The sequence below is a fragment of the Aedes albopictus genome, chromosome 1, assembly GCF_035046485.1.
Source record: "Aedes albopictus strain Foshan chromosome 1, AalbF5, whole genome shotgun sequence".
Lineage (NCBI taxonomy): Eukaryota > Metazoa > Arthropoda > Insecta > Diptera > Culicidae > Aedes > Aedes albopictus.
This window is the reverse complement of record NC_085136.1, coordinates 83,923,894-83,948,531: the sequence shown is the minus strand read 5'-3', so window position 1 is coordinate 83,948,531 and position 24,638 is coordinate 83,923,894.

Below are 24,638 nucleotides of genomic sequence, written 5' to 3'. Positions count from 1 at the left end.
TCAAACGTATTTGAACCGAATGGGGTGCCAGCACTTCGTTTACGATGGCCTCCGTCTTCGTTCTTGCGCATCCAAATTTAGCTGCAACCTCGGAATCCGGGAATACCTTCTTGTAGAGCTTGTTTCCACAATCACAGCTGAGGAAACTGTAATTATGCTGCACAACATGGTAGGTCAGCGTAGCCTCAGCAGCCAACACCTTCAACTCCAAAGGGGATTTCTGCACCGCAAACATTTGTGTCAGTTTGTGAGACGAACCCGCTGATTTTATATTGGCACTGTGCTTCTGTGATGCCAAATGCTGAGTCAAATCAGTTCGTCCTTTGTTGGCAATTGAAATTTTGTTCTGGCAAACCTCACAAAACACTTCGGATTCGTTTGTCGTCGCTTTGAACTGGGGGAATTCCTTTTGGAGGTTGTCAGAAAACTTATTCTTCCGGCGGGACATGCTGATATCGATGATTCACCTATGATAAATAGCACAGCCAATTAGTACTTATCAGTTTATTCAATCTTCTTTACTTACCGATACTCAAAATAATGAAACACAAACTATTTTTCGAAAGTTCGGAAATTTTAAACAAATTCGCTATTGCAAGCTAAAACAGTTTTAGATTTCGTTTTACAGAACTGAACGCGGTAGTTAACAAAAACAATAAACCGAGTAGAGCTGATTGGTCTGAAACGAGTTGTCAAACAAGTGCTAAGCGTGACGGATACAAACGGCAAGGTATGCATGCTGCTCAACTTTTGTGAGTGTGCAAGTATCGTCTATGGTAGTTGGTTCGAGTTGGGTAGACCTGCTTCAGTGCTTCCTCCCTGATATAAGAGTATTATAAATTACAGCTTATTGAAAAGCTTACAATTTTTTTTATTCACAAATGATATATATTACCTCGATTTTATCGAAAAAGAGTACAATTAGAACCATTTCACAAAAAAGAATAGTACGCATGATTTTTCGCTGAAAAAGAGTACATGTACTCTAAAAAGAGTACGTATGGTAACCCTAGAGGAGCTGACGTTGACGACGAGCGTCGAGCTAACGTTTCGACTCCGAGACCTTGTCGAGAGCTCCGGGAGAAAGTTGACATCATCATTAGCATAATTGGAGAAAAATTAGATGTCATAACGTGCACACAATTTCCGGTCACTTTTATTCTGCGGTCATTATGGTATGCAGAACAGGCCCTCACAGTAAGAGGGCGGAAAGTTGACCACATCAAGTCATGAGACCGGCTGTTTTTTTGCGGCAACAGTGTATGTGGTCATGGTTGGGGCCATGTAGCTTATGAAAGATTTATGAGCCTCTGGCCTTGAAAGTGAGATGAAACGATCTTTTTCTTATTAAGATAAGCGCTAGGCTATGGTATTTTAATTATTTTTGTCGTTATTGATTAGAGTATGATGCCTTTACAACTAGGTAAATTTTTCAGAAATGTTGGAAGATTTTATCATGTCGGCGTTCAATTATAAAATGTAAATAGAAGCATATTCAACTTAATTCATTATCATCGATATCAAACAGTGAAGCCTCATCTAAACGTCATCACCACATCAACTGAAAACGATTTCCCGTTCACTGATCACTGATGTATGACACCGTAATCCCGTGGGTCATGTTACATGTAGTGCATGAATGTTATTACATGCCACATTAAATTGTAAACATCTAGAAATGTGCCCTCCCTCGTCCCCCTCTAATCATTCAAGCTGGATCTGTACGTCGCTGGTCGGGGAAGGATTGTCACTCAGAGCCAAACACATTGATTCAACGAAGCACAAATTTCATGCTAAACATTTACATCAACACTGGAAATGGCACTGCTGGGTGCACAGTAGTAGTATGTAATGTAGGGAGCTGTCAGCCAAATCCATCCGTTAAGTGGCTACGTCCCAAGCAACACGCATGTCATATAAGAGTTACGGCAGCGCAAGTTTTGGTTGTATAAAAGTTAATTTTACGTAATTTCAACACAACGTTAGAACTACGTCAGAATAACTTCTTCACAACCAAAACTTGCGCTGCCGTAACTCTAATATAACATGTGTGTTGCTTGGGGTACAACATCAAACCGAGTCGATAAACTCTGATCAGAATAATGACAGGCTATCAGAGCGAGAATTGTACATAAAAGGAGAAAATGGGATAGGAAGATATATTTCGGTTTGAATATAGGTATATTGATTTGAAAGATATTGACCAGGGGTCTCTTACATAACAAACCCAGATTAATCCACCCAAGTAACAATTTGTATCCTTTCTGCTCTTAGACATTATTTATTGAGGTTTTGTCATGGATTTGCTAAGCCCTTTAAGGTTTGACGATGGAGTCTAAATTGCCAAGCAGCTTTAACGATACAAGCAACTTTAAAACACTTTGTAGATATCTAGAAATCCATTGAATAAAACTTATGATCTTGCCTTTTCGCTAAGCAAAATATTCAATGTAACCGGGCTGTAAGGAGCGTATAAAAACTTGGTCCTAAAACCTTTTTCGAAGCCGCAGGCATATCACGTTTTGTCAGCTTTAAAACCTGATAGATAGCATAAAGTCGCAATAAATTCACCTTAAACCTTTTCGGAATAACAATTAGAAGCACTAAAGCTAGCTAAAGAGTGTTGCGATGCGATCATATTTTGATCAATAGATTTCATATACCACATAAACAGAAAAGAAAACAACCAAGAATACTTGGTTACTCTATTTGAAGTACATGTTATGGGAAAATCTCTAGCGGGCTTTATTTTTACATCTAGGCGGCCAAACTAACCTTTTAATGCGCTTTTGTTACCGGGATTTCAGAAGCAATCGATGGGTGGTAGAGATGGCATCGTTTGCTCTGGCTCCGGCATCATGGCAGTTCACTTTTATTCCAGCAAAGCCAGACGCAACCGGTTTACGAAAATCCTTATTGATTTTCACTGAATACTTACCGCTCGAGCAGATAAAATAGCTTAAAAAATGAAACACCACTGCAAATTTTACGAAAATGCAAAACTTTCGATTTGTTTACATTTCGCAGCAGCAGAGAGTTAATAAGAGCATACAGTCTGAGCCCACATTATATAAAACCTATTAGTGTTTGAGTAGCGCACAAATGTATGCGGTAAGAATGGGTAGGTATATGCTAGTCTTGGCATCGTATTCATAAAGTACAGCAACTCTGGAACATGTTGCTTTTCCACTAACTGATCTTTAACAATCTCAAACAAAACCAGAAGGGTTTAACATGACGGAATCCATATTTTTCATCACGATGATTAATTAAACATCACGATGATTAATTAAACTTTTAAACGGCTTATTTGTCTTCTTGCAACCTACAAACAGATCTTATCTATGCTGTGTAATATACTACAAGAATATGTCATAAAACCAAGTAGCATGTTCAACGTTTTAAGGAATGGTTTTAACAACCTCCTGTAGGGTGGGCTCTTTCGGGTTTAATAGGGTTTTATCATGGGTTTATTATAGTTGCTAAGACCACTAAGCTTTAAAATGAGCTTCAACAGTTAGATCATAACAACAGCTTGTAGGCTATAAGAAAACTAAAATTGTTCCTTGGGCACCTAGTGGTGATAGTGTCTTTCTCGTCGAATATGTACTCATGATCTTCCGTCGACGTTAGCCAAAATGTTCCTGAATCCTTATAACACTTTATATAGAAAATCTTCAATTTTAACAGAGCCATCATTGATTTGGGAAACTCATTGATGGTACATACATATTCCGATGTTATGTTCAACAGCAAAACAGAGCTGTAAAATATCAGACCTCTCAGTTGACTGCTTGACCACCTTAATCCTAGTCGTGCATTCGGGTCATTATGAGCCCATTCCATACGCTCCAACAGCGGGGTAAGCGTCAGCTAATGCATGAAGAAAATTTACTTAATTTACAATCACAGATCACTTTGTGATCTTCGATAAAGGTTTTTTTCAGCACACTTTAAGCTATATTTTATTATCATTGATAACACATTAACCTCCTTACGAGGAAAATTCAGAAAATGGAAATTTCCCATTCAAATTTCAATCGCAATGAGAAAAGCGAGGACTCAACCAGCCGCACCCAGATTGTGAGCAGTAATTTTAGGAGCAAAAGCAAATTCAAGATGGAAAAAACTTTATTCGATGATGATGCGATTACATTATAATTTTTCCATAAAACGTTGATCCATCCTACTATAAGTATACACCGCGGATGAGATCGCTTTCGTCAAGATTTTCTTCTCTTGCATATAAGTATGAAGACTTTGACTTTTTATTCACTTATAATCCTACCCAACATTTAGAGGCTACCTTAAAAGCCACGATTTGATTTATCGCTTTGACATTTATTTTTTTCTCTGGGTTCATTTTCATTTATTTAGTTAACATCAAATTCATGATAATACTGAATCAACAATTTGCCGCCATAATACTCGATTTGCAGCTGCAGCTCTCCAACGTCGGTCACGCCCAACACTCGCCAGATCACTATATCGGCGAGTATGCGGGTGCTCCCGATGAAGTTGAGAGATCTGCAGTTCCACGTACCGAGCTTCCAATCGCAAGTCCCTTTACGTCGCTGTGGTCGTCGCCATTGGTATCGGTTCGCATTCTTCTCTTGTTGATTTTCCAGTGCTTGTCTTTTTTACGGCTGGCTCGCAGGGCCTGACACCAACCCATTAACCCAGGGAGCTGGGCTTACCTTCCCGGAAGCTACGGGTTCTGCATTGGCATTTCCTCCAACTACGGTGCTGTTCTCTGGGTGCGTGGGTTTTTTTTATCAATTTTACGTTTGACCACTTCCGGCGGGACACCTGGAACCGATTCCGGTCGTCTCAAATATGGTCTGAGACTATGTTCTTGTCAACTGTGCATCGGGTTACCTAAAAAAAAACGAAAATTAATTAGATGTGAGGCTATTTTCTTACTAACCGTTCGGCAAATTTTTGAGGAATGTTGCATGTATGATTTTGGTTCACTTCGATTTAATCATTTCCGATGGAACACCCGCAACCGATTCCGAAATACTATTACAAGTACTAGATGTGGCCTGAGACTATTATCAACAAGCCGCTATGGTTTGACTCCTTTCTATATTTTACGACTTCCGACGGGTTACTCGTCTCGTCACCAGTTCTGGAACACTACCGGTTCTCCAAAATATGGTCTGAAATTATTTGCTGGCTAACCATTTATCATGTTACTGAATAAGTCTTTGATATGACATGGTTCTTTATTACATTTGATCAATTCTAGCGGGACACCCGGAATCGGCTCCGTAACACACTGATATGGCTTGCATCTATTTTCTTGCAACTGCTCATCATGTTATCTAGAAAGCCGTGATTTAAGATATCGCATGCATGGGGTAGGTTTCCCGGGTAGAGCGAAATGGCAAATGAAGGGCAAATTTTACCATTAAAATAAAATGTTTGAATGGCAAAATTTGCTTTTAGTTTGTTTGAAATAAGAGTTAAAATAACAAAAATAATAACTAAATTTCCATGGCATAACAACTAAAGAATAACTGGTTTTGCCATTGTAATAACAAAATAATAGCAAAAAGAATGTCAAAATAATAACAAATTTTAATATGATGGAAAGTTTTGTTATGGTTTTGATATTGTGGCTGGATATTGTGATAGTAACATTTGTGATTTTTATGTTATTATATTATTTAATAATAACTCGTCAATTACAAGTTTTATAATGAGAGCATATTTTGTAATTTAGGTGTCATCCTCAGCTATTCTTAAGAAACTAAAGAATTGCAAATTTAGATATGATGTCAAAATATGTTATTCTTTAGTTATTGGTTTGTTATTCACCTCCACCCGGGTTCACTTTCGACCCGGAACGCTGCCGGTAGTCTCTTTAATAGTCTGAGCCTATTTGCTCGCTAACGTTCACCAGGTTATCAAAAACGCCGCGCTTCACTGTGTCGCATGCATGGGCTTGGTTCAATTTTATATTTAGCCGCTTTTGGCGGGAAACCCAGAACTAAATTCGGCACTACTGGAAGTCCCTATTGTGGATTTAGCCTACATCCTTGATAACCGGTCATCAAGTTGTCGAACGAGCCGTGATTTGATGCACCGCATGCATAAGTTTTGTTCACTTTTATATACGGCCACTTCCAGCGGGACATCCGGAACCAGTACCGAAACACTACCGGTTCAGATATGGTCTGAGTATCTTTTATGCCAACCTTTCAGTATAAAAAAAAGCCACGCTTTGATATGTTATGTGCATGGTTTTGTTTCACTTCAATTTTTGGCCACTCCCGGCGAGACACCCGGAACCGGTTCCAGAACACTACCGGTTCAGATATGGTCTGAGAATGTTTTCTTGACAACTGTTCATCAGGTTATCGACAATGTCGCAGTTTGATGTGCCGCATGCATGGAGTTCCATCACTTTTACATTTGTCCGCTTTTAGCTGGACATCCGAAACCCGTTCCGGATCACTACCGGTTCAAATATGGCCTGGGTATTTTTTTTTTTGGCAGCCTTTCAATAAGTTATCAAAAATGTCGCGCGCTGATATGTCGCATGCATGGATTTGGTTCACTTTTATATTTGGTCACTTCCGGCGGGACACCCGGAACCGGTTCCCAACGCCTACACAACGCACTCGTAGTAGTTTTCAGTATTCACTAGCTCATCAACAATCGGGTGTGTTTGCTCTCATTAAAATTCCACTAAACAAACATTCCCTCGAAGGGGAAATATCGAGCCTTTACCGGTGGTAAAGTTTATTGCCTTGGGATCAGTCAGCCTCCCTTGTTCTCCCGCAATCTCCATAGATGCATCCAGTCGTTTGTACGAAAGCGAGAGGAGAGGTTGAAGACTGTGTGAACACGAGAACATGCATCACACACAACCCCACCAACAACAACGACAACAACTTTGCAACGATGACGACGGTGTTCATTTGTGGATCCATTCACACAGTTCAGGGATGCATGCATAAAAGCGCATTTATTCACCCGCGCCCAGTGACTCCGCGTGATAGGGAAGAAGGTATCAAAATGACAGATAAATGAATAACTTTCCATCACACGTGATTTCATGACATTGGACAGCACTGATCATGAACAATACTGTGGATTTGAGCGGCGAATTCGATTCTCGGTCGTTCTAGGAACTTTTCTTAATGAAAACATCCATTACTTCCTTGGAATTGTCGGTTAAGAAGCACAGCAGTGACAACCCGATTCTTTGATTTCAGTTCTTTGGCAGTCACTCTAGATTTTCTAATAAATATGTAGAAAGACCATTTTGATTCACTTCAAATCTGATTCGTGCGGCTCCGTGGTCGTGCGGCTAGGGTCACCAAGCTCTTAGTCGCATCGTGCTGAGGAGCGCGGGTTCGATTCCCGCCGCAGTTGTCAGGAAAAGTTTTCGGCTGTGCCACTGGGCGTTGCATGCTAGTCCGTTGTCTAGTGTCGTGCTTCCTTCAAAGAGCGAAAAGCTCACTGGAAGCATTGAACGTGTCCGTGTCTTTTTTTTTAAATCTAAATTTCTAGGTGGCGTATTTTAACCCCAATCTTCCCTGCAACAACGTTGTTAAGCATCAGTGAGTAAGAAGGTTTTTTTCAAGCTTTATTTTTTTTCCAATGTTTCCCGTTTTGGACACTGGGCGTGTGCTCGTTGTACCCCTGTGTGTCCTGTTGTATGTGCTTGATGTTGGGTCATCAGGACATTTGCTTCTATCCTGGCCGGCCGGTTTAGCAAACATTTTCTTTTAAAACTGGTTGTACACTTTGGAATTGTAGATTTTGGAATTGTAGAACGCTTCTTTTTTCTCACTTATCCTCCTTGATAAACACCAGAAAGGGCGGGGCATAAGACAGGGCAAAAATTACTATAACTAGTAATCTACAAATATAACTAGTGATCACTAGCCTCACGAACAAAGCTCATGCTCGCTTACCTAGTCTCACAATATTATACGGACTGTCTTGAGCTTGAGCTACTCTAGTATTGCCAGACCAGCTACACTCACACAATGAACCAATGAAATATCTGCCGGGGACTAGCAGGCATTTTCAGTGTGGGAGCATTGGTGATCTTCTATTTTTAGGCGACAATGGCGCCTGCCACGTCAGGTTCCCAAGTAACACACTTGTCACCGAAGAGTCACGGCGGCGCAGGTTTATGTTGCGCAAAAGTCACTGTGACTTACTTCTAGCTAGTGAGTGTTTATTTGTTAGAAGTAAGTCACAGTAACTTCTGCGCAACAAAAACCTGCGCCGCCGTGACTCTTCGGTGACAAGTGTGTTACTTGGGTTGCTGGTTAATGTGGGAAATAGGGGAATTGATGATTGCAATCGTTTGTGTCCACGTCTGACCGAATATACCTCTGCGTCAGCGCAAATTCATGCGGATGTCGAAGTATTGGTGGGACTTGGTTGGCAGTAGGTTCACACATTGGTGCGTGGATATCAGGGTAGGGTGATAGTATTGTGTGTTTTTATTATTCTGAAAATGTGCGGCACAGTTCGCATCATTACATAACTTGTATGCGCTCTTCTTTATGGTTCTACGTCCCCACTGGGACTTGGCGTGCCTCGCTTCAACTGTTCTTTGAGCATTTCCACAGTTATTAATTGGAGGGCTTTATTTCCCTGCCGTTACATTAATTTGTATATTGTGAGGCAAGTACAATGGTACACTATGCTCAGGGAGTCGAGAAAATTCTCCCGACCGGAACGGGAATCGAACCCGCCATCTCCGGATATGCGATCAATAGCCTTAACCACTAGGCTAACTGGAGACCCCTGGACTGGAGATACATACATACATTAATTTTTTCAACATCACATTTAAGACAAGACATAATCAACAATAGTACGCCACAATACTCGGTTTGTGGCTGCCGCTCTCCATCCTCGGTCGCGCCCAATGCTCGCCAGGTCACGCTCCACCTGGTCCGCCCATCGTGCTCTCTGCACTCTACGCATTCTTGTGCCAACCGGATCCGTTGCAAACACCAGCTTTGCAGGGTTGTTGTTCGGCATTCTTGCAACATACCCTGCCCGCCGTATCCTTCCGGCTTTGACCACCTTCTGGATGCTGGGTTCGCCGTAAAGTGCAGCGAGCTCGTGGTTCATCCTTCTCCGCCACACACCGTTCTCCTGCACACCGCCAAAGATCGTTCTTAGCACGCGTCGCTCGAAAACTCCGAGTGCTTGTAGGTCCTCCTCGAGCATGGTCCATGTCTCGTGCCCGTAGAGGACCACCGGTCTTAAAACGCTAATTGTACGTGGTGCATTTGGTGCGTGAGTGAATCTTTTTTTACCGCAGTTTCTTCTGGAGCCCGTAGTAGGCCCGACTCCCGCTGATGATGCGCCTCCGAATTTCACGGCTCACGTTGTTGTCAGCCGTCAGTAAGGATCCGAGGTAGACGAATTCCTCCACCACCTCGAAAGTATCCCCGTTTATGTAACATTACTACCCAGATGGATCCGGTCGTTTTCGGTTCGTTTGTTTTTGAGGCATTCACCACCAGTCCGACCTTTGCTGCTTCGCGTTCCAGGCGGGTGTACAGCTCTGCCACCGTTCCAAATGTTCTTGCAATAATGTCCATGTCGTCCGCAAAGCACAAAAATTGACCGGATTTTGTGAAAATCGTTCCCAGTTGCTGAGCCCGGCTCGTCGCATCACACCTTCCAGAGCGATGTTGAAGAGTAGGCATGAGAGTCCATCACCTTGTCACAGCCCCTGGCGAGATTCGAATGAACTGGATAGTTCACCCGAAACCCTTACGCAGTTTTGCACACCGTCCATCGTTGCTCCAATCAGTCTAGTCACCTTCCCAGGAAAGCCGTTTTCGTTCATGACTCTCCATAGCTCTGCGCGATCGATACTGTCGTATGCCGCTTTGAAGTCGATGAACAGGTGATGCGTTGGGACCTGGTATTCACGGCCTTTCTGGAGGATTTGCCGTACGGTAAAGATCTGGTCCGTTGTCGATCGGCCGTCGACGAAGCCGGCTTGATAACGTTTGTTCATTTGTTCATTTGTTCTAGGTGACAGACGACGGAAGATGATCTGGGATAGCACTTTATAGGCAGCATTCGAAATAGTGATCGCCCTGAAGTTCTCACATTCCAAATGGTCGCCTTTCTTGTGAATGTGGCAGATTACCCCTTCCTTCCACTCCTCCGGTAGCTGTTCGGTTTCCCAGATGCTGACTATCAGCCGATGCAGACAGGTCAACTTTTCTGGGCCCATCTTGATAAGGTCAGCTGCGATACCATCCTTACCAGCTTTGTTGGTTTTGAGCTGATGAATGGCATCCTTAACTTCCCTCACTGTGGGAGTTGATTCATTCCCGTCCTCTGCTGCACTGGTGTTGTTGTTTCCTCCGTTGCCGTGGTCTCCCGTGCCTATGTTCTCCACGCCGTTCAGGTACTAATTGAAGTACTGCTTTCACCTTTCGATCACCTCACGTCCGTCCGTCAAGAGGCCTTCGTCTTTATCATTGCACATTTCGGCTTGCGGCACGAAGCTGATGCAGGATGCGTTGAGATTCTGGTAGAACTTCCGTGTTCCTTGAGGACGGCATTTCATCGCACTTTGCTTCTTCCAGGCGCGGCTTTTTCTCTTGAAAGAAGCGGATCTGCTGTTTCTGCTTCTATTTGTAACGTTTCACGTTTTGTCGGGTCCCTTGCTTCAGCATTACCGTCCGCGCTGCGTTCATCTATTCCAAAACCGTCATACACTATTCGTCGAATCATTCGTTCCGTCGATTTCGTTCCACGTACCCGATGATGCGTCATTGATGACTGCTTTTACTTTACTAACAATCTTTGGTATCATTGTACTACTTGCCTCACAATATACAAATTCATGTAATGGCCAGCAAAGAAGGCCCTTCAATTAATAACTGTTGAAATGCTCAAAGAACACTAAGTTGAAGCGAGGCAGGCCAAGTCCCAATGGAGACGTAGAGCCATAAAGAAGAAGAAGTAGTGCAGCTGGTGCATACCATTCAACACGGGGAGCAATACTGCAGTATGAGACCCGGCAGACCTTTAACGAAGCAGAGCGAGCGCTAAACTCAACATGCCACGTTAAAAAATAATAAGAGATCTTCAGAGCATTATTGCCTTTGGAGGTTGATTGCCCAGGGTTATCATACGCTTCCTGCAATTTTTGCTGGAAAGTACGAAAACATTCTAATTATAGCCACAGTATCAAACACAGCTTATTTCATCTCCATTAATCCTCATGTAATAATTGCATTCGGGAGGTGGTATTATCATGAGTGCCCGGAGCTTATTTCTACAAAGCTGATTTAGTTTCAAACGCGGTTTATTTTCTCCTATGGATACACAATATAGTGGTCGTACACCACCAAATCCATCGCTGCTAAACACCGTGTCGAATCGGCAATTGCCCCGAGGCCAGCTCATCCACCACCGTTTTGTTTATTTTACTGCCAAATCTGATCGATTTATAAGCCCCTATATGTGCTCCCCTATAGAGTAGGAACCCTCAAGTACATCACCACAGGCTAGCACAAGGAAAATTATCCAAAATACACATTTCAGCCGCTCCGGTTCATCTCTTTACGCCACTCTGTAACGGTTTCACCACCCCGAACAAAGCCAACGCCGCGCCACGCCGCGCCTCGTCGACCGAGTACTACTCGCTGATTGGGGTCGATAGTCAAAATCCCATTAAGATAGCACCGAGAAGATAAAAGCGGATTATCATCATGATCGCAAATTATACCCGACAATTTCGCAACGAGCTGCCATCGTTGCTCCACACTGTCCTGCCGCTACTGCTGCTACCGCCGCACGCAATTCCTCCTAAGGGGAATTGACTCCGACAGAATAGCGAGCTAGTTTTGAAGCAACCAACGAGAGAAAGCCCTGCTTGCTTGTTGTTGAAAAACATTTTTCAAACTATTATTTAACCCTCTTTTACAGCGAGGGCAAGCGTAAAATTATTCCGAGACCGCGTAGTCCTCATTGTCCGCTGTGCAGTTGTCGGTAGCAGCGTGTTGTGTTGCGTTGCGTTGCCAGAGGGTTTCGCCAAAAAACCACTTTCGGTGCGAATCCAACAGTGCAGCGTGGCGTGCGGTGCGGTATGCGCGCGAACCAGCGGTATGGGATACAATAAGCACATTATATTGTGCAGTCCATCCGAAACAGTCGGGCAGAAGCGCTTCAACACGGTTTATGCAACCGAACTGATTCGACTGCAGTGGCGTACCTGGGAGCCCAAGTAAGCTGAATTACAGCTTATTTAGCCAAAATTTTCATGATCAAGCTTAAGAGCCGCTTATTCATCTGTTATACAGCTATAATGTTTGTTGGGAGGTTAGGGCTAACGGGGGTTGTAGCTCTTCGGAATAGCTGAGAACTCTTGACAACACCTAGATGCCTTATCGTTGTAACATTTCCAAACAAATGTTAAACTCGTCAACAATTCTTCATACACATAACCTTGTTCCAATACACTCGTCACATCGCAATTCACATGTTATAGGGTATACCTGCGCCTAACGCTCCTCGGTCTCTTGTGCCAACTATTGAACTATTGAGGATACAAATTTTGTACAACTGGGTTAGCTGTTGATTGAATCAATTGCTGACTGTGTTAACCAAGGATTTGAACCACCTCGAAGATATCCACGACTTCTACTAAGAGTTCAACGTATCTCGCAACGGCTTCGTGCCGTGAGCCGAAATTTGTTGGGTTAAGGACGTAAGGTGATCAACAGGCGGAAGCAGCAACACGACGAAAACCCGAATGGTGAGGGGAGTGCAGATATGGAAGACCAGGGCAGTGAGAGAAATGACAAAGTCAGTGCAGCAGGGAGCAAAATCGAGCCTACCTTGAGGGAAGTTAAGGATGCTATCCAGCAGCCTAAGAACAATAATTCAGCTGGAAAGATGGCATCAGAGCTATACTTGGTGTTTGAGAACTTCCTAGCGATCACAGTTTTGAGTGCCGCCCACAAAGTCTTTCACCTATAGTGAATGAGTTTGTCGGAAGTTATCAAGCTGGCTTCATCGACGGCCGCTCGAAACGTCTCAGATATTCACCGTGCGCACGTAGCGTTGGCAATCCGATCTCCTCCCTGGCTAGTTAATCCGGTGAGGTAGTGGACGGAGTGTGGTTGATGAAGGCTGTTAACCCCGAAGGTCGGTAGTAAATCCGACAAGTCGGGCCCAACCAGACGTCGGAGTCGAGTACAGACATCGCAATACTTTCCGACCCATATCGCATCCACCCCCCCCCCCCCCCCAATACCGGGAACTGGGTAGCGGATAAGGCGAAGAAAGCGGCGATCCGTACGACCGGTAGGTTCCCGGTCCAGGAGATAATCTCCACGACGTGTGAGGGCTTAGCAATTGCGAAGATCGACGGGGTCTACTACTGCAGTTGCTATGCTCCTGCCAGGTGGTCGATAGACCAGTTCTCGTCCATGCTAAACTCACTGAAAAGCGCACTAGTAGGACTGAGTTTCTTGGTCATCGGTGGAGACTTTAACGCGTGGGCGGTCGAGTGGTCTAGCCACTCTACTAACGAGAGAGGTTGGGCTCTACTCGAGGCTATGGCGGGATTAAACGTTGAGGTTGCGAATGTCGGCAGTACAAGAAAGTATAGCAGGAACGGTGCGGAGTCCATCATTGATGTGACCTTCTGGAGTCCGGGTCTCAACCCTAGCTCAGACTGGAGAGTTTACAACGGGTACACGCATAGTGATCACCTGGCGATTCGATACAGTATCGAATATGGCGGTAGAAGGCAGCAGTCTAGGATAACCGACACTCACCGAGGATGGCTAACCTCGAGTTTCGATAAGCCGGCTTTTGTGGAGCGACTGCTCATGGAGCAGAACACTGACAACCTGTCCAGCGACAATCTAGTTGGTATCCTGAGACGAGCGTGTGACGCGGCAATGCCGAGACGACCCAGGAATGTACGAAGACCAGTATACTGATGGTGCCAGAAAATTGCGGAGCTCCGTGCTTCTTGCCATAGGGCAAGGAGAAAGATGCAAAGAGCCCGTACCGATGAGTTGAGAACGGAGCGAGGGGAGGCATACAGGGCGGCAAAATTTGCACTGAACCAAGAGATTAAGGCGCGTAAGCGGGCGTGCTTCAATGATCTCGGTCAGACGGCCAACACAACCCCCTGGGGAGATGCCTACCGGGAAGTCATGTGCAAAACGAGAGGTACATCTGCACTACCAGAACGCTCTCCCAGAAGGATTGTGGAAACGTTGTTCCCGCACCACGAGGTAAGACCATGGGCTGGGCACCCACGCTGCAAGATCATCTCGGTCTGAGCGAGGTTTCTCCAGTGACGAATGACGAGTTAGCCGCAATTGCGAAATCACTTAAGCTGAACAAGGCCCCGAGCCCAGATGGCATTCCGACGGTGGCTATCAAAGCGGCCATCGAAACTGGTCCTGACATGGTCAGATTTGCTGTGCAGAGATGCCTGGATAGAGGCGAGTTTCCGGATAGGTGGAAAAGGCAAAAATTGGTTCTATTGCCCAAGCACGGGAAGCCACTAGGCGACCTGCCGGCATATAGATCAATTTGCCTATTTGACACGGCCGGGAAACTCCTAGAGCAGATCATTCTGTCGAGTTTACTGGTCTACACCGAGAGGACGGACAACGCGGGGCTATCAGACAGCTAGTTTGGGTTTCGTAAAGGTAGAACCACAGTGGATGCCATTAGGTCAGTGACTGCAATGGCCGAAGTTGCGCTGCAGAAAAGGAGGAGAGGCATACGGCACTGCGCGATCGTCTCGTTAGACGTTAGAAACGTCTGTGTTAGCTGGGCCGCCATAGAGAGCGCCATATCTCGCTTAGGAGTCCCGGCTAGCCTAAGGCGTATTCTGGAAAGCTACTTCCAGAACAGGGTGCTGGTTTACGACACCGAGGAAGGCCAAAAACAGTACAATGTCACCGCGGGGGTACCGCAAGGATCAATCTTGGGCCCGGTACTGTGGAGCGTGGCATACGACGGCGTATTGAGGCTAGCACTACCACCGGGAGTAAAGTTGGTTGGCTTTGCTGACGACATTACCCTGGTGGTATACGGTGAGTCGGTTGAAGAGGTGGAATTGACGGCTGCGCATGCGATAGACATAGTGGAAGGCTGAATGAGGTCGAGGCAACTGACACTCGCACACCACAAGACGGAGGTGGTGGTAGTGAACAACCGCAAGTCTGCACAAAAGGCAGTGGTCACCACGGGCGGGTGCTCGATCAAGTCTTGTCGCTCACTGAAGCTTCTTGGAGTCATGGTCGACGACAAGTTGAACTTCAGTAGTTATGTCGAGTATGTTTGTAAGAGGGCGAGCGTGGCGGTTGCGGCATCATCTAGGATGATGTCAAGCAATTCGGCAGTTATCTCGAGTAAGCGAAAGCTGCTCGCGTCAGAAGCGGTGTCCATACTACGGTATGGCGCCGCCGTAAGGTCGAATGCGCTCAAAATGTAGAGGAATGTGGATAGACTAGTAAGCACACACAGGCTAATGTGTCTTAGGGTGACCAGTGCATACCGGACCGTCTAGAAAGACACGGTTAAGAAAAGGTACGCGACGAAACGCCAGAGCTTCGTCCATGGCGAAATGGCAGAGAGTCTAGGCGGAGACGGCGGAACATGTGCTCTTCGAATGCCCGCACTTCGCGGAGCAGCGGTCGAGCATGTGGAAGGTATGCGGTAGGGATACTACTCCCCATAACATAGTAGAGAGGATGTGTACGAGGGTGGACGAGTAGAACGCCGTGTCGGCCATGGTAGCCACAATCTTGCTTCACCTCCAGAGGAAATGGCGAGCCGACCAACAGTTAGTCGAGTTGGCTGACGTTTGACAGTGAGATTGCGTAAGTACGGTCGCCCCCCCTCTACGAAGTCATCCTTAACGGGCGTACCGCGGAGGCAAGGGAAGGTAGTGGCAGAATGAGGTTTTTCTAAGGTTTTGCCAGCCAACAGATTTCCTCATTCTATAAAAAAAGACGTCTCGGAAAGGCGGTTAGGGTGGACCTGAAAAAGCCGGCCCGTATCAGATCGATGAGGACAGGAGGTTGCGACCACTAATTGGTTCTCAGCAACCATCAGTTAGCGCTCGTCATCAAGACCGAACAGTCTAAGTACTCGCACATCTTGAAGGCGATGCAGATCGACGGCATGCTTGTGGATCTGGCAGCCGAAATACGCAGTATTAGACGTACTCATACGAGCGCAATCATCCTCGGGCTCAAGCGCGGCAAGAGTGCAAGAGTACCGCCTACAAAAGTCTGGCGGAAGAGGTCCTTGATAAGGGTGTCGAGTTGAGGGCTTCTACTCGGAAGGTTAAGATCCTAGATGAGACCACTGACGCGAAAGAGATTCTCGCGGCAATTAACGCCGGCAATAAAGTCTAATTAACCTTAAGCCCTAATCAGTTTTATAACCGCGTTACGGTCGCTCGGCAATACTTCCCGTATTAAACCGCTTACGCCGTGTTCCGCCCTCAATTTCTCACGTTCTGGACATAGTATGTGTGTTGTTATGTCTAGTATTTGTCCACATTCCTTACAATAGGCTGTATTGCCATCGACTCTTGTCCCATGTGTAAGTCGAGTTTCTCCGATTCTCAGCTGAGTCAGAATCTTCTGATCTCGAAAACTAGGCACATCTCTACACTCTTGCGTTCTTAATCCTGCGGAGGAATGCACCCCGGTTGTGATGCCAGGCCGAGTTCCACGTTTTCCTTGAGGTCCACATGTTACCTCCTACGGAGCATGACGACCCTGGTTTACTAGAACGCCAGCCCGGGATGTCTGCATGTCCAGGCACCCAGACAAAGGTTGTGTTCGTGTCCTGTTTCACCTTAATCAGCCACGGGTGTCCGACTCTCCCATGCTATAGAGCACTGCATGAAATTTTTCTCCTTCTCTTTCACTCTTACAGAATTTATGTAAACAACAAGGCCAGAAAACGTCAAAATCCCATACGAAATCATAACAATACAGTGCCCTATAGGGCGGAGAGAAAACTCGCGGAGTCTTAGAAGATAACAGCCTGTGACCGCCTGCATGCCTGCAAGCTTGCAGTAGAGCATAGGCCTCAGCTTCGAAGATACCACAGAGGCCAGGTAACCATCCGCAGTGGCTTATGGCCCTTCTAGACATTCCATAACCTATTTTCTCTTGTACTAATGAGCCATCGGTGAAATAGCGTGGCCTATTCGCATACATAGAGCTGCAACCTCACTGAAGGTAGCCTGAACTACAGCGGGGTTGGCACCAGCTCCGCGTGCTTCCCTCACTCGCCAGTAGATCTTAAGGACGTCCGCGTCCCATGCCCGTTGCCATACACACTAAGATCAGCTCGGTATTTTCCGCATCTTTTTACTGAGTTCTCAACAGCAGATTTAAGGACAAACGTCTTGACGTCCCGCTTTAACAGTGCATCAAAACTTCAAACGCACAAATCTCAAGAAGCAAGCTTCACACAAGAAATAATTTTATTATTCTGTTCTTGCTCACTTGTAATAAGCCTAAAATAAGAAGATCAGGTGCGCTGGTTTTGTTTACGAAGAGATTTGTGCCTTCGAAATCGTGAGTAGGTGTCAAAGTCGACCATTGTGGCGGCCATTTTGGGATTCTAACAAGTCTGTCCTTAACTCGGTACGCTCGGTTGTTTATTTTGCGGATATTCTGTAAATGAGTTTCGGCTGTTCGAGTCCGTATGAAGTTGATCATCAATATTAACTTCTTTTCTCGATCAGCCTAGATAGCTGTGTAGTGTCGGTAGCGATTGTCTCAATTGGCTAAGAATAACACTACGGACCGCCTGTTCCGGTGGTAAGAATCCACCAACAGGTGACCCCTAATTCATGGTGTGATGCGGCTTTATGCTTACCGTGCCTAGGAATGAATGGCTAGGGGGGTCTAATAAAAACCTAACCGCTAACGGAGCCTGTGGAGTACCAGGGCGCCCTCCACAGTATGTAGCCCTTACTGCGCTAACCGGAGCAATGGTGCAGTGGACCTTGTGTTTCTCCGAGACAATCAGCTGCCCTTCTTTAGTCTCACTTGAGGCTAAATAAGGGCGGGATTATGAAGATGTTGTTAATTAGTTTAAATTTTCACCTATATGGTTTCGCATTATGCGATTTACACAGTGTATTCTGTGTATCCTCGCCTTTGGCGTTTTCCAATCGATACCGATTTGGTTTTATTGTTGCTGTTCTTTGTTGTGCTGCTGTTGCGAAGAGTTTAATCTTACCTAGTTTGGGTAGTGGCTACGGTTAGGATAGCTCAGATCAATCTTCAGCATAAAAGAACAGCAACGATCAATCTTTGCAGACTTATGCAAAATGGTACAGCCCAAGTGGCCTTGGTACAAGAACCTTACTTTCGTAAGGGAAATTTCTATCTAGGAAACCTTGTGAACCCGGTGTTTGCCACTTTCAGTAAACATGAAATGGCAAACTCGCGTGTCATGCCTCGAGCCTGTGTGCTTGTCAACAACGCAATAGTTGCTACACTCATCTCTGAACTAACCACCAGAGATGTATGTGCTATCACAATTGATGTATCTGTTGGAAACCTCAACAGGAAATACGTCTATTGTTCTGTGTATTTACCACATGATGAACCATCCCCTACGGATGCTTTCAAACAAGTCATCGCATACTGCACTTCAAAAGGCCTTCCGCTAATTGTTGGCAGTGATGCTAATGCTCACCATATCATCTGGGGCAGCTCAGACATTAACTTGAGAGGCTCCAGTTTGATGGAGTACTTAAGTAGTACAGATCTTGCATTACTTAACATAGGCAACCGCCCAACCTTCATGGTATCTGCTAGAGAGGAAGTGTTAGATATAACGCTTTGCTCTAGCAGAATTAGTCACGAGCTGACCAATTGGCATGTGTCAGATGAAGAATCTTTATCTGACCATCGCTATATCTTTTTTGAACATTTAAATGTTACTTCGCAAACATTGCGTTTCAGGAATCCTCGGTCAACAAACTGGGATCTTTATACTGATTTGGTTGCAGCCAAATTTCATGGATATTCACCATCCATGGACACTCCAAGTGATTTAGATGATGCCGTTGATACTACAACGACCTTCATCATGGAAGCTTTTGAAGAAGCATGCCCTCTACGGTCTGTGAAGATCACAAGAGGAACCCCTTGGTGGAACTCTGATCTGGCGAAACTCAGGAAACAATGTAGAAAGAGTTGGAACAGACGACGTTCGGCTGGTTCGGAGGCTTTCAGGTCGGCTCGCAAGGCCTACAGGAAAGCTCTCCGGTCTGCTGAACGATCCGGCTGGAAAAACCTTTGTACAAATGTTTCCAGCTTGAGTGAAGTCAGTCGGTTAAACAAAATCCTTGCGAAATCTAAGGATTTCCGGGTGAACGAACTTCGTTTGCCAAATGGCGATCTGACTTCCTCTGATGAGGAAGTTCTGGAATGCTTATTCAGCACACACTTCCCTGGATGTGTGGATATTACATCTTCGGATGATCCTGATGTCTTTTCTTGTAGTTATGATTCTTTAGCTTCGGCTCGGAGTATTGTAACTATAGAATCGATTGAGTGGGCTCTTAATAGCTTTGCTCCTTTCAAATCTCCTGGGGCAGATGGGATTTATCCTATTTTGCTTCAGAAGGGATTTGATTATTTCAAACATGTTTTGAAAAAACTACTTGTTTGCAGTTTTGCTACAGGGTATATTCCCAAATCCTGGAGGGATATTACTGTAAAGTTTATTCCGAAAGTGGGTCGTGCGTCGTATGAAGAAGCAAAGAGTTTCAGACCTATCAGTTTGACCTCTTTTCTTCTGAAATGCTTAGAACGCATTGTGGATCATCATATCCGTGATGTTCATCTGGCCAACGTGCCTCTTCATGTGAACCAACATGCCTACCAATCTGGTAAGTCCACTGTGACTCTTTTACACAAGGTTGTTTACGATATCGAGAAAGCATTCGCTCAAAAGCAATCTTGTTTGGGTGTTTTCTTAGATATCGAGGGTGCCTTTGACAACGTGCCTTTCGATGCCATATTGGAAGCCGCACGGAGTCATGGTATATCTCCAATGATTTCCAATTGGATTCACCAAATGCTCAAAAACCGATATCTCTTCTCGACATTGCGTCTAGCAGGGATTAGGAAATTGAGTGTTTGTGGATGCCCCCAAGGGGGAGTCTTATCACCGCTTTTGTGGAATCTCGTAGCAGATACGCTATTGAGGCAACTCAATAATAGCGGTTTTCCTACTTATGGTTTTGCCGACGACTACCTAACATTGTTAGTTGGTATGTGCATCAGCACCCTTTTCGACCTGATGCAAAACGCCCTTCAGGTAGTTGAGGGTTGGTGTCGCCAATATGGCCTTTCGGTTAATCCGAGTAAAACATCTATTGTTCTTTTCACGGAAAGGCGAAACCGTAATGGCGTTCGACCTTTGCGTCTCTTTGATTCTGAAATCGATGTGACTGAACAGGTAAAGTACGTTGGAGTCATTCTTGATTCCAAGCTTTCCTGGACACCTCACATTGAGTTCAGAATCAAGAAAGCTTGTATGGCCTTCGGGCAATGCCGGCGTACTTTTGGTACAACTTGGGGTCTAAAACCCAAGTATATCAAATGGATTTACACAACTGTGGTTCGGCCAATATTGGCTTATGGATGTCTTGTGTGGTGGCAAAAGGGTGAAGTGAGAACGGTCCAATCAAAATTAGGCCATCTCCAAAGGATGTGCTTAATGGCGATGTCTGGAGCGTTCTCTTCAACTCCTACGGCAGCGCTAGAAGTTCTCTTTGACGTTGCCCCACTACACATTCATCTCAAACAAGAAGCCCTTTCTTGCACTTACCGGTTACGGGTACTCGGTCTACTAGAGGAAACTCCTGTGAACCGCAGTTCAACACACACCTCGTTGTTTCCACTTTTGGTGAATTGGGACAAAATTGTCCTTGCTCCAAGTGATCTTACAATTGCTTGTAATTTTCCATATAGGACATTTTCCACGAAATTCCCTTCCCGGGAAGAGTGGACATCTGGTTATCTGGAAAGAAGTATTTCAGACGGCATCGTATGTTACACTGATGGCTCCCTTCTCGAAGGTCGAGCAGGTGCTGGTGTTTATTCTCGTGAGCTAAGGCTGTATCAGTCTTATTCACTTGGTAGACACTGTACCGTTTTTCAGGCCGAAATCTTTGCTCTTATGTGCGGAGTGCAATCAGCACTTCAGCAGCACGTAATGGGCAAAGTAATATACTTCTGTTCAGATAGCCAGGCTGCTATTAAAGCACTTGCTTCGGCCAACTCCAGGTCGAAGATAGTTATCGCTTGTCGAACTCAAATCGAGGAGCTGAATTCAGCAAACGCTGTTCACCTTCTATGGGTACCTGGTCATTCTTCCATCGCTGGAAATGAATTGGCTGATGAGTTAGCTCGCTCTGGAGCATCACATGACTTCATTGGCCCTGAGCCAGCTATTCCGATATCGAAGTGTTGGATTAAGCTTCAGATTCACACCTGGGCTGTCACTCAACATAGACAATATTGGAATAGTTTGGAGTCATGTCGTCAAACCAAATTGTATAGTGCTGAGCCATCTCTACGGGTGGCGAAGTATCTAACTAATCTGTCTAAGCAGAATTGCAGCATGCTGGTCAAAGCATTGACTGGCCACTGCCGACTCAGCTATCACATGGCGAATATTCAGCAAGCTGATTCATTTGCCTGTGATAGCTGTGAATCCGATTATGGAACTTCGTATCATTTGATATGTAACTGTCCAGTTTTCGCGCAACTGCGTTTCCGAGTATTCGGTAAACACTTATTAAGTGAAACTGACTTCAGAAACCTGAATCTTCAGGATATTCTGTTGTTCTTAACCCGCTGTGGTAAAGAGCTATAGGCTCTCTTTCGCTTTATGCGTTATTACAGTGCCCTTTTCAGGGCGCTGTTTGAACCCATTGTGGTACGCTCGTGCGTTAGTACCCTCTTCCAGGGTATTTTTCCCATTTCCCTACCTGTCCCTATCCCCATCCAAATCCTTTTTCCTTCCTTTTCCCTCAGGTAGATGATGAAATAGGCTGTTATTTTGGCGATGGCACAAATGTCCCAAATGGAGGATAACGTGCCTCTGGAGCCGGCCTTCTGATACCTGATAACAATACAGTGCCCTATAGGGCGGAGAGAAAACTCGCGGAGTCTTAGAAGATAACAGCCTGTGACCGCCTGCATGCCTTCAAGCTTGCAGTAGAGCATAGGCCTCAGCTTCGAAGATACCACAGAGGCCAGGTAACCATCCGCAGTGGCTTATGGCCCTTCTAGACATTCCATAACCTATTTTCTCTTGTACTAATGAGCCATCGGTGAAATAGCGTGGCCTATTCGCATACATAGAGCTGCAACCTCACTGAAGGTAGCCTGAACTACAGCGGGGTTGGCACCAGCTCCGCGTGCTTCCCTCACTCGCCAGTAGATCTTAAGGACGTCCGCGTCCCATGCCCGTTGCCATACACACTAAGATCAGCTCGGTATTTTCCGCATCTTTTTACTGAGTTCTCAACAGCAGATTTAAGGACAAACGTCTTGACGTCCCGCTTTAACAGTGCATCAAAACTTCAAACGCACAAATCTCAAGAAGCAAGCTTCACACAAGAAATAATTTTATTATTCTGTTCTTGCTCACTTGTAATAAGCCTAAAATAAGAAGATCAGGTGCGCTGGTTTTGTTTACGAAGAGATTTGTGCCTTCGAAATCGTGAGTAGGTGTCAAAGTCGACCATTGTGGCGGCCATTTTGGGATTCTAACAAGTCTGTCCTTAACTCGGTACGCTCGGTTGTTTATTTTGCGGATATTCTGTAAATGAGTTACCGAGCTCAGCTTATAAACTGTCAAAAGTTACTGATGCACGGTAAATATCGTTAACTGTGAACGGTAAATACGATTACCGAGTGTACCAAGATAAATCTGCTGTTGAAAACTCAGTAAAAAGATGGAAAAAATACTGAACTCAGTGAAAAAATTACTGAGCTGGAACATCTGAATCTTAGTGTGTAGACAAGGCCTAGTGGCTAACGAGGGGAGGTTCGTCAACTTAAGTTAACTTACCACTGACTCCCAGAGCGAGGTTAACCAATAACCATCAGCTCGAGTGTTTTCCCATATTCAACTAGGTAAGGTTATTGGATTCCCGGATAAACTGATACGGTTGATCAAGGCGATGATGGATCGAGTGATGTGCGTAGTTCGAGTATCAGGGACACTCCCGAGTCCCTTCGAATCTTCCTGAGGGTTACGGCAAGGTCTTTCGTGCTTGCTGTTCAACATTGCTTTAGAAGGTGTAATTAGGAGAGCGATGATAAACACGAGTGGAACGACTTTCACGAAGTCCGTTCAGCTGCTTGGTTTCGCCGATGATATTGATATTAGGGGCCGTCCATATACCACGTGGACAGAAAATTCATGGTTTTTGACCCCCTCCCCCCTCCCCGTGGACAAACGTGGACTTTTCATTGACCCCTACCCCCCTCCCCCAATGTCCACGTGGACATCCGAAAAAAAATGTTTTTTTTTATATTTCTTTAATAAATGGAACAATTGATTTTGACAAGTTTTTTTTAATATTTTTTTTTTCTTCGTAAACATTGTCTTAAATAAAATATAATTGAGCTTAATGTTTGTACACTCCCGAGTCCCGCTCCAGTCAGTGAAAAATGTTCCTTAAACGGAAAATTCTTCCCTGGATCATTTCGTGTTTCGTGTGATGTCCATCGCCTAATGATAGTGATTGTTCAATCTATGCTTGAAGACGGTGTTTTTTAGAATGTTTGTTCAATCTATGATTGTCTGATTGTTTTGTTAAGATAAGGTGTTTTTCCTTTAATTTTTGTTGTGATAAGATTATTTTTCTTAGATTCTTACAACAACAAGAATTACAGCAACTTTTCAAAAATGCTTAGAGTATAGTCGAAACAAATTTTAATTACTGAGATTTAGATTCCAATATCCTATAGATGAAGCAACTAAAAAGTGTTTGAGATGAGTATTTTGAAAATTTGAAGAAATTTAAAAAATATATATGAAACTTTGAGATATGCACGCAGAACTTCAATGAAAATTTTCAGACTGAAACACCAATATTTGCCAACAGTGTAGACCATACTCCATTTAAAATCTTCACAATATTCCTCGATGAAGAAAACTAAGTAATTAGCTATTCTGATAATTTAAACAACTTAATCAGTCTGAAAGTCTCTTTAATAAAGACAAATCAATCAATCAACTTAGTCAGTGAATCGATACCATATTTTTTTTCCTTGTAGAAGTCACTTCCAACTAAAAGACAATGTATAATCTATATAAATAAAAATGGAATGGTATTTGTATGTCACGAAAAGACTCGGGAACGGGCCATCGGATCTACACCATTTCTTTTAGTGTTGCATTCGTGCCGGGCTCCGACGTGTTCATACGAAAAAATAATTGGGAAAATCGACCGAAAACGCACCGAAAACAAGAAAATTTGAAATTCCATTTTGCGGGCCATTTGTGTACAGAAATGCATCTCAAAAACATAGTAGGCAGACAATACGTCGTTTGCCGGGACAGATAGTGTATAATAAAATAAAATG